Genomic DNA, 14,625 nt, shown 5'->3' with positions numbered 1-14,625 from the left:
CCCCCCCCCCCCCCCCCCCCCCCCAAAAAAAAAAAAATTTGTTACAGGCTGCGTAATACTTGAGATGTAGGCAAAGGTCAACTTTGCATCAAATATGCATCATCCAGTTTTGACTTAGTGAACTAAAATACAAATGATTGCAACCCTTTCCACTAGAGGTCCTTAATGTGCGGGTTCTGAACCCAGTTTTAAAACCAGAGGAGATTGTTCATTTCAGGCAGTGGCTCCGAGGCTGTGGAATGCTTTGACTCCTTCTTTACGCTGTATGAATTCTGTTAATTCTTTTAAAAAGCAACTGAAGACACTGCTATTCAAGCAGACTTCTAATTAGACAAGTGTTTTTATGGATTTGTTTGTATGTTTCCATTTGTTTTTAAAATGTTAATATACATTGTATTCTACCTTGTTTTATTTTGTGATTTTCATCTGTGAAAAGTGCTATACAAATAAACTTTACTTACCTTCTTACATTATGGAGGAACTGCAAAGTGGTCAGGAATTTCAAGTAGGCTATTTAACATCAGATTAGACAAATAACTCTATATATTATCTTTAAACATATACAAAAATTTGGCTTGATAACTGTGGAGTTCTTGATTTTTGTTGTTGAAAATTGTCAGGAAGATATTAGTTCTAAAATTCTCCAGACATAATTGGTTAAATCTTCACTGTCAGCCCTTCAACCCCTGAATGAACCCCTGTATACATTTTGATATAAACAGTACCACTTCCTGGAGGCAGACATCCAATGACAGTCCATGCTCCCTTATTTCATCAAAACTTTAACTACCCCTGTTTAAACTATTTTATTATTAAAAACCAATGCCTGGTAACGTTTTGCTTCGAGCTCACATTTATTATGGGCTTAGTCTTAGTCTGGCACACACGCACAATGCAACACAATGCATTTAATTGTTATGCAAAAAAGTTCAAGCAGCGCTGCAAACCATCTCAAAAGGTTTACAAAAGAGAATGGACCACCGGCATAAAATGTAAATTAAAAGTAGCTATGAGGACGAAACAGCATCTCTCTTCTCCACTTTTTCATTAGAGGAAAAAGATAATCCCCTGATTGAATGATATTGCCGATAAAGTGTGATGACAGCCTGATGGGATGCGAACAGAAATGACAGCATGACCAGGAAGGTAAACCAAAACAGAGGATTTGTTTAAATAGCACTATTCAAAATTATTTTCCAGCGCACTAGGGGTCCAAATGTTTCAGATAAGGCTTTAAGTATCTGTTCTTGACCATGTGTTAGGTTTTTAGAATAGTCAATTTGTTCATAAGAGACTAGTATTCCTCTGTAGAACATACGGTAATCTGCACAATCAGATGCTTGTTAGTGAAGCTGCTCCAGGCACTGTCAGCAGCTTTATGGAAGGAAGTGTGTTGTTCAGTTTGAGAACAAACCAGGTCAGCATTAAATTAATGGTTACAGCAAGTTCAAAATGTGTAAATTGGATAATTAAAGCTTAATGTTATGTACACAGATCAGGCTGTCAAAAGAGAGCAGCTGTAAAGGTCTGCCATGCCAGATGTCATTCATAGGATGCCAAAAGGAAATCTAATCAGAGCGTACGTCACAGCAACCTCCAGCATCCTCACATGGTTCTGCAAACACTTCACTTCAGATTAGCTCAGGGATTGTTTAGCCAGGTGTTCCTGAAATTACATTTGCCACTTTTATTCTCACCTTGCCGCTTTATTTATACAATCCAAATAAACCCTCAGCAGTCATTGCCTTGCTAATGCCAAACGCTCCCTGCAAAAAAACCTAAAACAATGGAGATGTGAATGTGCTACTCTATGGTAATTTTTATCCAGGCAAAAGTGGGTGTCAGTGTGTTGAAAACGATGCAGACAGCTGAAGAGCTGGAGGCAGAAACAAAGTTCACATCCCTTTGCTGCCACCCGTACAGGTCGACCTCATCTGTTGTTATGGTAACTCCTGTGATGAGAGAAGGTCTGCTCACAGGACCTGAAGGCCAGCCAGGGCTCCCGTGAGCCGCTGTTAGGCAAACAAGTCTGCAGAAATAGGAGCTGTCATTTCCCACAGAAAATTGCTTACAGGCACTTGAGCTATCTGATGACCCTGAGCTAAATTGCTAAATTCTTTTTCACTCGAACTTCTTTCCCTCTTTTCCCACATAAACTTTTAACTCCTGTTCCCTTTTTTCATGTTATTCCCCTCAACAGTTCCCTGAAAGTTTCAATCATTTTCTCCCTTCCTGAGTCTCTGACCTGTGCCTTTTCTCATCCCCTATCCTTCTTGTCTGACTGACAGGTGCTAGATCATTTGTCTTAGAGCATTCTTTTGTCCACAAATAGACCGAGGCCAACCCGCTAACCCGACTGTGTGGCAGTAACCCAAGAAAAACACACTGACTTTGAGAGATTGTCTCAGTGCACAGGACTGTGCACATCCTCATGCTTAAGCACGTGCGTGGCATGCTTACAAAGTGGCAGTTGTGCACAAACACTGACCACCATCAACTAAGGAAAACACACACACACCCACACAAGGATACACACTCCCAGTTCATGTCCACAACCAGCAGAAACATCATCATTCACCTACAAGTCAAACACAGGCGCCCACACAAATTTTTGTGTGAGTGGTAAAGGAAGCCCGGCTCAGTTAATAAGTCTGCATTGATTTCTTTATTTTTCCACAACTACCCTGTCCTACTCGGCTTCTGCAGCTATCGATTTCTAACATGAAAGAAGACGGGGAGGGGAGGTCGGTTGGCATTTGTTAATGTCTATGTTGAAGAGAAACAGAGTAAATGAGTGCATCTTTTTTTGTCTTATTGTGTGTGTAGATGTGTGGGTGTGTGCCTATGTGTGTCTGCAGCTCGCTTGTCAGACTGCCTCTAGCAGAATCACCGTCTGAGCAGTAGCAGCACCCCACCGCTGCTCCCACTGGAACATTTAGGCTAAAAACCCCCCATCCGTCTCCTCATGCTCTGAAAAACTTCATGAATGTTTGCTTTATAGAAGTTCTCATAATAAACAGCCCTGGAAAAATCCAGGTAGTTGCTGGTAGGGCCAACAAGCCAGTTGTAAAAAGGAAAACAAAACCTTATGCTTTAATATAAATGACAGGTAAAATAATTGACAGGCATTAAATTATATTGTTGTCAATGTCATTTTCTTTTGAAATATAATTAATATATTTATGGTATTAGAATTAATTTTCTGTTTTGTTTTTACAGAACAAAGCATCTTAACTATGTATTACAATAACTAATTGGAGAGTCCCCATGGGAAAATATCAAATGGATTGAGTTTCCATTGAGTTTCATTTGTATTACTTTCCACGCAGACATTTTTTACTATAAAAAACTTAATGGTATGAGTTATTTTTTTTATTGTTAAGACTGAAAAATATTATTTCTCTCCTTTATTGGAGTCATTTGTTGTACACTAATGTCTCTTAACATTATACAGCTCTTCCAGAAATTTCAAAATTTTTAGATAAATAGAAAGTTGTCATTTGATCTTATCCAAACAAGAAGTAATTGAGAAGTAAATGTCACCTTTGTTAAAAGACTGAACAGATTTTTTTTTAGGGAGCCCATATAAGTTGCAGTAACTAGACCAATTAATGGTTGTACACTCAAAAAATTATTTAAATAGAATCTTTAGATAGAACCTGACAACATGAAGTTAGCTAAACATTCAAAATAAGCAACACATCATGCACCGAACTGAATGAGACTCAAGATAAGGGACAGAGTCAATATTATCTATCAGTCTAAAAATGAGAGTCTGAAGTGATCTACAGTTAGAGAAATTGTGTTGAGATGAGGATAAAACATGAAATAGTTATTCCTAGTAGCTTGTTCAAGGACATTATCATTGCGTTGACAACTCATCAAGGAGTTCACAAAAGTATCCAGTATGGCATATATATAACTGGAGATTCTTTGTGCCTTGGTAGGAGTCAGTGTTTATGTTTTCAAAAATAGGAAAGGGGCTGGGCAAAATGGGCACCCATGGGAGATAAGATGGTGAAAACTTTGGTTGACAAAATGAGACAGGCCTATATTTTCATAGAGCCAAATTTCTAAAGCAAGAAAGTTAAACTTTAAGACACTGAAAAAAATAAAGCTTCTGAAGTGGCCTAGTCAAAGTTAGACTGTCATCTACCTGTGATACCATGCTCTAATCCTAAGGTGCTTAGTTACACTTAGAAACTCTTTAAAGAATTAAATTAACTCAGCAAACAATTGGGAGTTCTCCCACATGCTTTGTGTCACCTAAAAAATGGTATTTAAAGGCACAACATGCACTTTGTGACCTAAAGAGTTGACGCATGTGAGTTATTTTAAATGATTCCTCAGGCTAATATACACTATCAATGCTACAAGCAGGGCTCCCCTTTTGAAATACCGTCTATGTAAGTTGGGAGATACCACGTCGTCCTTGGACAGGTCATGTGACCTGGAGGAACATATATTGCTTTACAGCCACAGGCTCTTATATAGTCATGGAGCTAAGGCTATTATTCTGCCTGTTTGACCACTGGTCATGACTGAGGCAAGGAAAAAGTTTACACCTGAGGAAGATTCTTAAAAGAGAGGAAGTGAAAGGGTTCATGTGTGAGGAAAAACAAGAGTCCATCTTGGATAGTAGTTTGTTCGTTGGCGCAGGCTGAAAGAGGAAGCCGGGTGTAAAACCGATTTTCTTTTCTCAACTTTATTATTAGACTGGTAACACTTTGCTCCTTGTATACAGTCATATATCTTTGTTATTATTTTCGATGTTTAGCAGAAACAAAATACAGGCAGTTACAGGTCTAGCACAGCTAGCGGCCAAAAGTTACATGGTGTGCCTTTAAGATAAAAGGGGCCATGTTGCGTTAAATTATTTTTTTTTTCTTCTTTATTAAACAAAGTTTTTTAACACAGCTTTTTGGATTTTTCCAGGTTTTCTTTGCATGATATTTACACCTGTTTTGTGATCTTAAACTTTTAATTGTCACCTTGATCTGGATCTTCCATTATATAGCATAAGACCAATACAGATAAAGCAGGTTTAGAATAACACCAACTTTGGCATCAGACAGTTAATAAAACAGTAAAACTGATGCAAGACTTGAAGCTGTATGAAGCAAGAGCACTACAGCTGTGACTATACCTGGAAGAAAACAGACTAACAAACATATTTTGTCTCCTAGCGCTCTTTTTTTTTAGTTTTTGTTCTTTAATCTAAGTCCATTTGATTTGGGTCAGATAATTGTTAGTGACAGGCACAGTGGCAAACTGTATGGCAGCACAATCAATGTCCATTTTCCACGGAAGATTTATTTTTCTGCAGCCACTGCTCAGACAGGGGTGATTGTAACATCACACTGTGATTGCTCAAAGCTTAAAAAGAGATTTGAAATCTCATTTAAGCCTCACGCATTTTCCCCCTCTCTCTCCTCTTTGCGTTCCTCTAAATCTGGTGCTTTATCTGTTTGATGAAACAGAAGCAACATTGCCAGAGCTTTTTTGAAAAATGCATGACTTCCAAGCAATAATGCTCGAGGCAACAACAACATTCACAGGACTCTCGAAGACAGATACATCTATCAATATAAAATTAGAATGGTACAAAAAAGGTTTTACTAATGAGGACTCTTAATAAGAGAACACAATCAACCAAATTGCTGCTGTCTAGATGGCCGGCTATAAGACAAATCTCTCAGTGCCTGATGGTATGCTTGTTACAAAGAGCCTAAATCATCTTACTATGATAGGAGCAATCGTAGGGTTCTCTTTGCATTATAATGCATAGAAATTCGTTTCAGTCTGCTTTGAGCGCTAGTTCACAAAGCTTTTATAAAACAGTTATTTTGGTGATGCAATTTGTCAACAGCTCAAAAATATGAGCAACTTCAGGGCTGACAAAATGTGAAATATCTTTTTGAGGAGAGAAAGAGACAGGAAGGATATTCACAGAGAAAAGTATCACAACAGAAATTAAACATTATCAGTGTGATAGAAAATAAATTATTGTGAAAATAAAAACAATTGAGTGAATAGTGTGAGCTTATTACAGTATTTGTTCTAGTAAACAAAGCCCTGTTTTTCCTTATATAAATTATTTCTGACTGCTCAAGTCTGGTATGTAATTATTAGTAAAATGTATCTCTGACATGTTCATGCTCTTATAGGTATCTAATGATGTATGTGCATCGCTTTTTTAAGCATCACTGTTTTGTACAGCAATTTTGTATAGGGATCAAGAATATAAATGCATTTTTGCTTTTTCTTATCCCATCTGTTGTTCCCTTGTGTTTTTTTTTTGTTGTTGTTTTTTTTTTTTTGTTTCGTGTCTAAATATTGGTAAATAAGCTTTATTGCTCTGTCCACAGTCTATGAGATCCCATAGTAAATTACTGCTTGAAGATATTAATTAACAGGTAGGGCTGTCATTAGAGTTAAGATTGAGCAGTGCAGAAAAAGTGCAGAGAACAACATCTTAAAGATTTATGTCACACCCATGGCTAAATCCAGTTAGTGAACGCGTTTAGTTGGTCATATTTATAGCTTTATCATGACAATACAAGGTGATTACAAAGTACTTCTCTTGATTTTGTATATTTAAACCCTAAAGAAACTTCTTTAGAGATGCAAGTTGTACATCCCAGTTTGTTCCACTAATATACCATATAGGACCTGTCAGATGAGCTAACAGATAGTTTATACCTGATCTCAATTTCAGCGTTTGTATTTCCAACTAGTAACCCAGAAAATCAGATTTTGGAGGTTTCCCCCTAAGCACTCCAAACCATTACACAGTTATCAATAACACACATACTGCATCTCTGTTTACTGTGCAAAACAACACTGAGCCATGTGGGGATTATATCATTCCACTGAGAAATACATGCAGTATTAACAGATTAAAACCAAAATAGTTCTGTCAGTGTTTGGGCTGTGTGTAGCACAAGCAGTCCAGTCCTGGTAACATCATCTGTGCATACATATTCACATGTATACGTACAGATAAAATGAAATATAAACAAATGAAGAAACAAATTTTACAAAATATGCAAAAATGCCATCAAGGACTTAATCTGTTCTCAAGTAATAATACAAATTGTAACCTACTTTGAGATTTTATATGAAATGTAGTGAAAATGCAATGTCCTTGCACATTTCACATCCAAAAGAAGCAAATAAAATTTAATACATGTAAAAAAAAACATGTCCTTTAATCTCAGCAGAGGGAAATCCTTTTTTTTTAATCAGGTCCTAACTGTCCTCTCTATAGCTAAAAACACATCAGGTACAAAAGTAATTACAAAGAAATGAAAGAAAAATGTCTTCTCTGAGATGTTCTTAACTGATCGGGCCCTTTTCCAGTATATTAAGAAGTAAAAACCTACACTTGAAGATTTGAAATGTCATTTAGGATGGCATTTCAAAAGTATTATTACAATAATACACTGCAGCAGATTGTAAAACAGTGAAAAAGATTTATCTCTTCAAATTCCATTCATTCAGAGGTAAAAGACTGTGAATGAAATAAAAACTTATCTGACTTTAAAATTCCTTCATGTGGTGTGTTGTCCAGAGTATGAATATGCACCCATTAGAATAAAAAAAGAACCCTCTTGATGTGACTTGATTTTTTTTTTAACATAATAATCTCTCCTACCCTAAACAAAAACCCCAAACAGGCACCAAACAGAGCTGTCCACCTTCAATAATAAAAATAATCTTTGCAGAGATCATTTATTAGTTATGTTTGTTAGCCTCTGTTAATAAAACCACCAATAAAAAGTGTAGCAGTATTTCTTCTAGATATCCATCGATCCTGTAGAAAATAGGATTTCAGTTACAGCCTACAAAAATCTTATTCAATAGAAAAAACAAAAAAAATCTAACATTTCAGGTACAAATCGAGAGATGATCTCATTTCACTTTTGTGAAATCTCTAATCTATTAAACATCAGGCTATTTGTTTTTCCTTTTCCATGTCCTGAATCAAAATTTGTATCAGCTTTTATCAAATATCAAAAATCATACATACATACATACATACATACATACATACATACATACATACATACATACATACNATACATACATACATACATACATACATACATACATACATACATACATACATACATACATACATACATACATACAGATTTTGTTAGGGGAAATCTTCCTTGCATTTATTCATATATGCATAACTGACATTGGCAAGCTGCATCCACACAAAGAAAGGAAAATGTGTCCTTAAAGCTTTTTAGAAGAGCATGTTTTGCTATGAGCATCATATGAAAAGTAGATAGGTCTGAGAAATCTCAATTTTCCCTTTAGTTTTTTCTCTTGATAGAATTGATCATAGCATTGGTAGACAAGATACAATTAATTCAAATGCTTCTGATAATATCCTAATGTGCATCATTTGTCAGTTATACATCTAAGCCAGCATCTAGTGTCACATGAAAGCCGTATATGATCTGAAAACATTGTGAAACTAAGAGGTTTTCGATCAAATCAGGATACAGAAAAAACTTTAGCATGCTTTTATTTAAAGCAGGTTAGATTACGGATATGGTATCTTTACTGGTCTGTATAAAATCAATCAGGCAGCTGCAGCTCATTCCAAATTCTGCTGGTGAGTCCTAACTAAAATACCCCACACATATCTAAACACATCACTGCAGCACTGGTTTCTGAAAGGACAGATTTTAGAAATTAACTCTAATGATCCCAGACTTGAATCCATTTCAGGGCTTTGAGCGAGGTATAACCTATTTATGGCCATCAGATTATGAAAAACATGCTCTTTTCATGTTCCCTGAAGCAGAGGTAAACAAGGGAGACAGCCACTAGTGTCAATTCTCCCCAGATTTGAAACCAGCTGCCTCCCTAGGTATGCAGAAACAGCTGATTTCATTATCAGACATTAGTTGTTTTGCTGTGTTTTATTTGCATTTTACTGATTCTTCTAAGGGAAAATCTTCAATGATTCTGAGCTGATAAACTACCCTCATTATTTTGTTTTCTTTATTTTATTTTTTTGGTTTTATGTAAACTACTGTAACTTACCTAACATACCAACATTCCTATAGAAATAAATGTTCTCCTTCTTTATTTGAGAGCTAAAAAATATGATAACGGGTTAAAATATAAATCTATTTACATTTGAGTATGAAGCTCCTAAAATAAAAACAGCATCCAATGAGCTTCCACTGCAGCCTTCAATATTTTCTAGTCTGTCAGGTTTCTTTTATTTTGATTGCTCTGTATTTTTTATCTCCATCCATCTTCCATAAACACTGAACTGTATTTAACTCTATTGGAGAAAAGTGTTTGCATAGCATAATGTTGCCAAAAGCATCTCTCACTGTCAAGTTGGTGTTTTTAAAGGTATGCGCTGTATCATCCATTGTATAAGGACAAAAGGTTTGGTCTCATTTTACCACAACATCTTTTTCCACATGTTAGAGGGGTCCCTTGCGTCTGGCTGAATTCATACGGGTTTTAGCTGCTGCATAGCAATCATTTGATTTTTGCTGCTCTTCTATAAAAGCCAGATATTTGAAGAGACCTACCAAAACAGGGTGCCTGTATTTTTGGTGACCTGCCATGGATAGTGTTTGCATGTGCAAGTTAAACTTGCGTCTCACCTTACCAAAGCACCATGCTCCATATTATTGCCCTATCTTCATCTTTCATGAAGGCCAGATTTGTAAGTAGAGCATTAATGGTGGAATGGAAGATTCTGGTCTTGTGGTCTTTGAGACCCCTCAACACTTCGTATGTACCTCTTAATGCTAAATGCTCTTCTTAATTAATGCTCTCTTTGACTCAGCCATCTTTTATATCTGATGGCAATGTCTTTATAATTTTGCAGCTGCTCTAACTTCAGAACTGTAAACCTAGCCCTGCTTTAAATTCCACATGTGTATCCCTGACCAGTCAGGTTTGCTCCTTGGTTTTCATGATCCTAGGGAAAGAAAAAAAAAATCATATCATCCCAGGAAAATGTATAAAATTTTATGCTTGAAGCAGGACAAACTTTAAAACGCTCATTGAGGAAATATTTTTGCAAGGGACCTTCATCCAGTGTACGTAATAATAATTGTTTTCAGCAGCAGCTGTCTGTAGTTTCTTTGTGTTTTCCCTTTTCCAGAGGGCAAATCTGTCAATTGGGGCTTTTTTCAGGGTTTCCCTGCTTTTCCTGAAGATATGTTCTTTTAAAACAAGATATCCCCAGGCCTTATCCTGAGACCCAACCAGTGTCACCCGTCAAGACAGTGTTGATTGCTGGAGTTGACCAGAGGAGATTCATACACTGCTGTACTGACTCTGTAGTTTGCACATGATCAAAATGAGTAGCTCTTTTTTAAGATTTTCTTTTGCTCTATTTTCTCTTGCGCTTGCTACAATCTTCTCCTTCCACTTCTGTCTGACCCTATAAGACACAGATCCGTTTACATACAGCTATTCCATATGACGGCTGCTCACTGAAGCTGTGATTTCACGATGTAAAGGATAAATAAGATCCGACAAGTTGAATGATGGATGTGAAAAGCCACATCCTCTTCTACTGAGAAGAACAATTTATTCTTTCTTTGTACCTGTGGAAATGTCTTTCTTTGATTCAGCTTTGTTTTGTATCAAACTTGTTTTTCCTGTGTTCCAGTTGGAAAAGTAGAAATAAATGAATAATGCAAAAGTACATTTTCTTAAGGTAGCTGAGATAATAATCAGATGATAAAAGAGAAAAATCAAATCTGCATTCCAAAACAAAATTGGGATATTGCCTCTATAATGATTAGTTATCGACCCAGTGTATTGCCTTCCTGCAATATTGAGTGTGCAATGGTGTCTCCAGGAGTCAATGAATCCTCAGAAATTATGTTTCATTGTTGCCATGGAAGTGACAGTAACTGCTGACTCCAAGTGATGGATGAAGGATTGTCAAATTACACCAAGGCATGAGCGTATATTGGGGTTATCTATGCAGTCATACATATAGACAGGAATGATGAAGCTGTGAAAGATTTTTTGGGTCAGTTTCTTTTTTCAGACGTCTCTCATTTCAGCTTGTATTTACCATTATCTACCCACAGTCAGACCAGAACTGAGACAGCAATACAATTACAGCTTATAGAGAGATTTCAGTTATCGTTGTCTGGCAGACAGTAGCCAATGAAAAATTAACAATCTCTGCAGGCCTAAGGAGTCAACTTGTCCATACAGATCCATCAGTGCAAGGCAGATACCCCCACCCTTGGAGTCAAACAAACGAAGTCCTTTCTAGTGGCCCGCTGCTTGGCTCTACGAGGCTTCCTGTGCAGAATAGCAATTAACTGCAGAGATGTGCATTTACAACTTTGACATCAGGGAAGAAACACCAATGCTGAGCCTTGGCAATGAGAATGCATACTGGTCCTCCTGTAGGGAAATGTAATATTTAACAGTAAGCAACTGCTAACCTAATCATAGCATATCGCTCCTGGCAACTCCTAAGGTGTCACTGCAATGTTTCTGCCAGATTCCTATGGTGAGTCTGCTGCGCTCAGCATAGAGCAACTTAAGCTCCCTTTGCCAATGACAACAGCGTTACTTTTATATTCCAGTCAAATACAGTTATAAAACACATTTTAAATAATATTGGACTTAACTTTTGCCTGTAATGCGACCACAAGACCAAAAAATAGGTATTTCACTCCAACTGAACTTCTGAATCAATGTTGTGCCTTTCCAACCAAGCATTTACTGAACTCCAATATTTGTAAGAGTGACAGAAAGTGCAATGGGCAGCAAATTATAACAGTCAATCCAAGAGCTGACTCAAGCAGTCATTGTGTTAGATTGTGTAACTGCACCATGTAATACAGCTTCGAACAACAACTAATACGCTAATAATTGCAATGGTCAAAGTACTGGGTCATGAATACAATCCAAGGCTTTCAATTTTGCAAGGTTTGAAGATTGCTTTCTAATAACATGCAGTTGGTGATTGACTAGATTAGTCCATTTAAAATTAAAATGAAATGTTCTCTAACTCTATTCCTCTATTGAGGAAAGTATGATTCAAAGCTCTTTTTGTTTTGTTTTTTGTTCTCTCCCTCTAAGTATGTGAGATGCTCTTATAAAAGCAGCTTTAAAGTCATTATACTGACCAGAACAAATGGCTTTGCAACCTTTAGAAAAGTGTCTCAATAATCATAAACTAGAGAGGAGTTTTTATTCAAAAGGGTAACCTCACAGGAAACATTTAAGAAAAAAAACCTTCTAACTAGAATGCATTTAAAAGGGGAAAAACAAAGTTATTGATTGAAACAAAACAACTGGTGGCTTAATTATGAGTAATCTTGCCACCAATACCCTGTACAACCTCTTTTTGCAAAAAGGACAGTATTTAGTCCTCTACTTTAGCATTTTACAAAGTTGGCTACAACAGAGAAAGTAATATTTGCTTATTCTTCTTTTCTCAATGTCTCTAGTTTTCTGCAGTTCTGGGCTTTCTTGAACTCAACCTGAAGGTTTTGCAGTGGAGTTAGGACTGTGGGATTCAGGAACATAGACACAGATTTGATTGTCATGGCTTTTGACAAATCTTATACATACGGTAGTTTAAAGACCTAGTGGTTCTTATTGCTCTTGTTTTACCTTCCTTACCAGCCCACTTCCTGTACATGGTGCAAATATCTTTAAGGGTCCAATACCTTGGGAAAATTGGGATCTCTTTTAGCTCATATATGGGAAACATGGAATCATTGATCACAACTTAAAAGTTTTCTCAAACATGCTAAAGGCCTAATAAAAAAATTACTAAATAAAAACAAGTAAAACAGGAAAAAATGTGGAAGCCTAGCAATAATTGTGCTTCTAGAGAATTCTGTTTCTCTGCTTTTGTCAAAATTATAAAACCGAAAGAGGAGTTCAATGAAGGATATAAAAAAGGCCACCATTACCCATTGCTAATTATGTTGAAGCTCCTGTGATACTGGCTCTGCATGCTTCTTTTCCCAGGTATATATTAGGATATCAGTAATTTTGTTAAAAAGAAAGACTCCTTAACATACCTTTGTTTGTTTTACCAACTGTTGACATTTCATTTGATCATTGCGATGATGTTTAAGGGACATAACAATTTTACTTAAAATTGTATAATGCAAATAATAATAATAACAATAGATCCCAACATCCACTTAGATTTAGGTGCTTTAGTTAGTTTAATCATATCAACTGCCACCCATAATGCTATACATTCTCCAAGCATTATTTCCAGCAATTATATATTAGCCTAAAAAAACGCATAACAAAAAGTCAAACAGTTCAGTTCTCATACTTGGCTCTAAATCGTGTTTTGTGTTTTCCATTTAACTTCAACCACGTCAGTCGTGCAATTACTGTTATCACAAAAACAACTCGCTTGTTGTTTTTGTTTCCCCCGACAGTTTGTGTCCATCAACCGGAAAGCGTTCTCTTCTTGCAATGAGGGATTAAACCTGTCACACATCAAATAAGGTCACAATGTTTTGAAATAAATAATAAAAGATCCTCTCATTCTTAGTATCCCAGGAGTAGCCTACGATGCCTCCTCCGTTAATTATTTTTTTATCCACTAACAGAGACACCTACCCGTTTCCTGGTGAACACTATTGAGCTCCGCAGCACTCCCCACTTGCTCGAACGACTTGAGAGGGACAATTCTTCTGAGACCAAGAAATAAAATAAATAATACTAAAAGAGAAAAGAAAAAGCTGCTGCGTCCCACTTGAAATCACCGCGGAGAGTCTCTCCTCTTCGCTTGTCTGCCTCTCTGCTGATTGTGTGAGCAGCGACTTACAGCCCATCCGCTTGAAGTGGAAGCTGAGCGGATAAACTGGACGTCAGCGCTGATGATGCTCCACTCTCACTCTGATATTGTTATGCGGCTTTGATTCCTTTTTCCTGCCTCCACCGGATGCTCTCCACCAATAGTGACCCACTCTTCTAATTATCTCTGCTTGAATGGACTCCCGCCCCCTTTTTTTCTCTCCCTCTCTCTCTCTTCATCTCTGAATTTGATTAAAACAGAGAAAGAGGGGGTGGGAGGAATGGGTTCTATATACTCTATTCTCATTTGTTCACTTTTAAACCATTTATTGTGCTGTCTCGGTTGTGCGTGAAATTAATTGCAATAGATAATTTAAAGTGTGTGTCTTCGCGGGGAGGAAGAAAAGCCACTTTCCGCTGAAACAAAACCACTTGGAGAGAGAGGAGAGTGATTTCAGCACCACGGACAGCGGGGCCCCGTCTGTCATCACAGTGCGTTCTGGTCAAATGTGATCTTCCACGCTTTGACGCTGAAAGACACATGCTCTGAGCTGTATTTCCGGCTGTAGGCACGAAAAGTAATAAGTAAAAGGGATAAACTGCAGTAGAACTGATGTGAAAAGTCCCAGTTCTGTCAGCTGAAGGACGAGGGAACTCAAGTTGAACGGCGACCTTTATATAACCTGGAGAAAGCCCACGGTACAGGCGTGGTAAAGTGCCTTGTAAAAAGCATTTACTGTATACTTGTCCCAAATTAATCACGTTTTATCTGTTAACTTTATTGTGTTTTACTAAGATTGCATGAGCTAAAACTGACGCAAAGAAATGGAT

The 14,625-nt window shown here is 37.1% G+C and overlaps 1 protein-coding gene across 1 annotated transcript in view; it reads right to left on the bottom strand.

Moving 5' to 3' along the window:
* Window positions 1–13,928, bottom strand: part of LOC107098274 (leucine-rich repeat-containing protein 24-like) — a 21,737-nt gene extending 7,809 nt beyond the window's left edge. The window contains exon 1 of the mRNA XM_015395852.1: window positions 13,618–13,928. The gene's annotated coding sequence lies outside the window, so the exon portion shown is untranslated. The remainder of the gene's footprint in view (window positions 1–13,617) is intronic.
* Window positions 13,929–14,625: the final 697 nt, after the last annotated feature.

This window comes from Cyprinodon variegatus, unplaced genomic scaffold (assembly GCF_000732505.1).
Source record: "Cyprinodon variegatus isolate N-32 unplaced genomic scaffold, C_variegatus-1.0 Scaffold765, whole genome shotgun sequence".
In the NCBI taxonomy this organism is placed as follows: Eukaryota; Metazoa; Chordata; class Actinopteri; order Cyprinodontiformes; family Cyprinodontidae; genus Cyprinodon; species Cyprinodon variegatus.
Note: the sequence above shows the minus strand (reverse complement) of the source record. Positions and strands in the feature narration are given on the sequence as shown.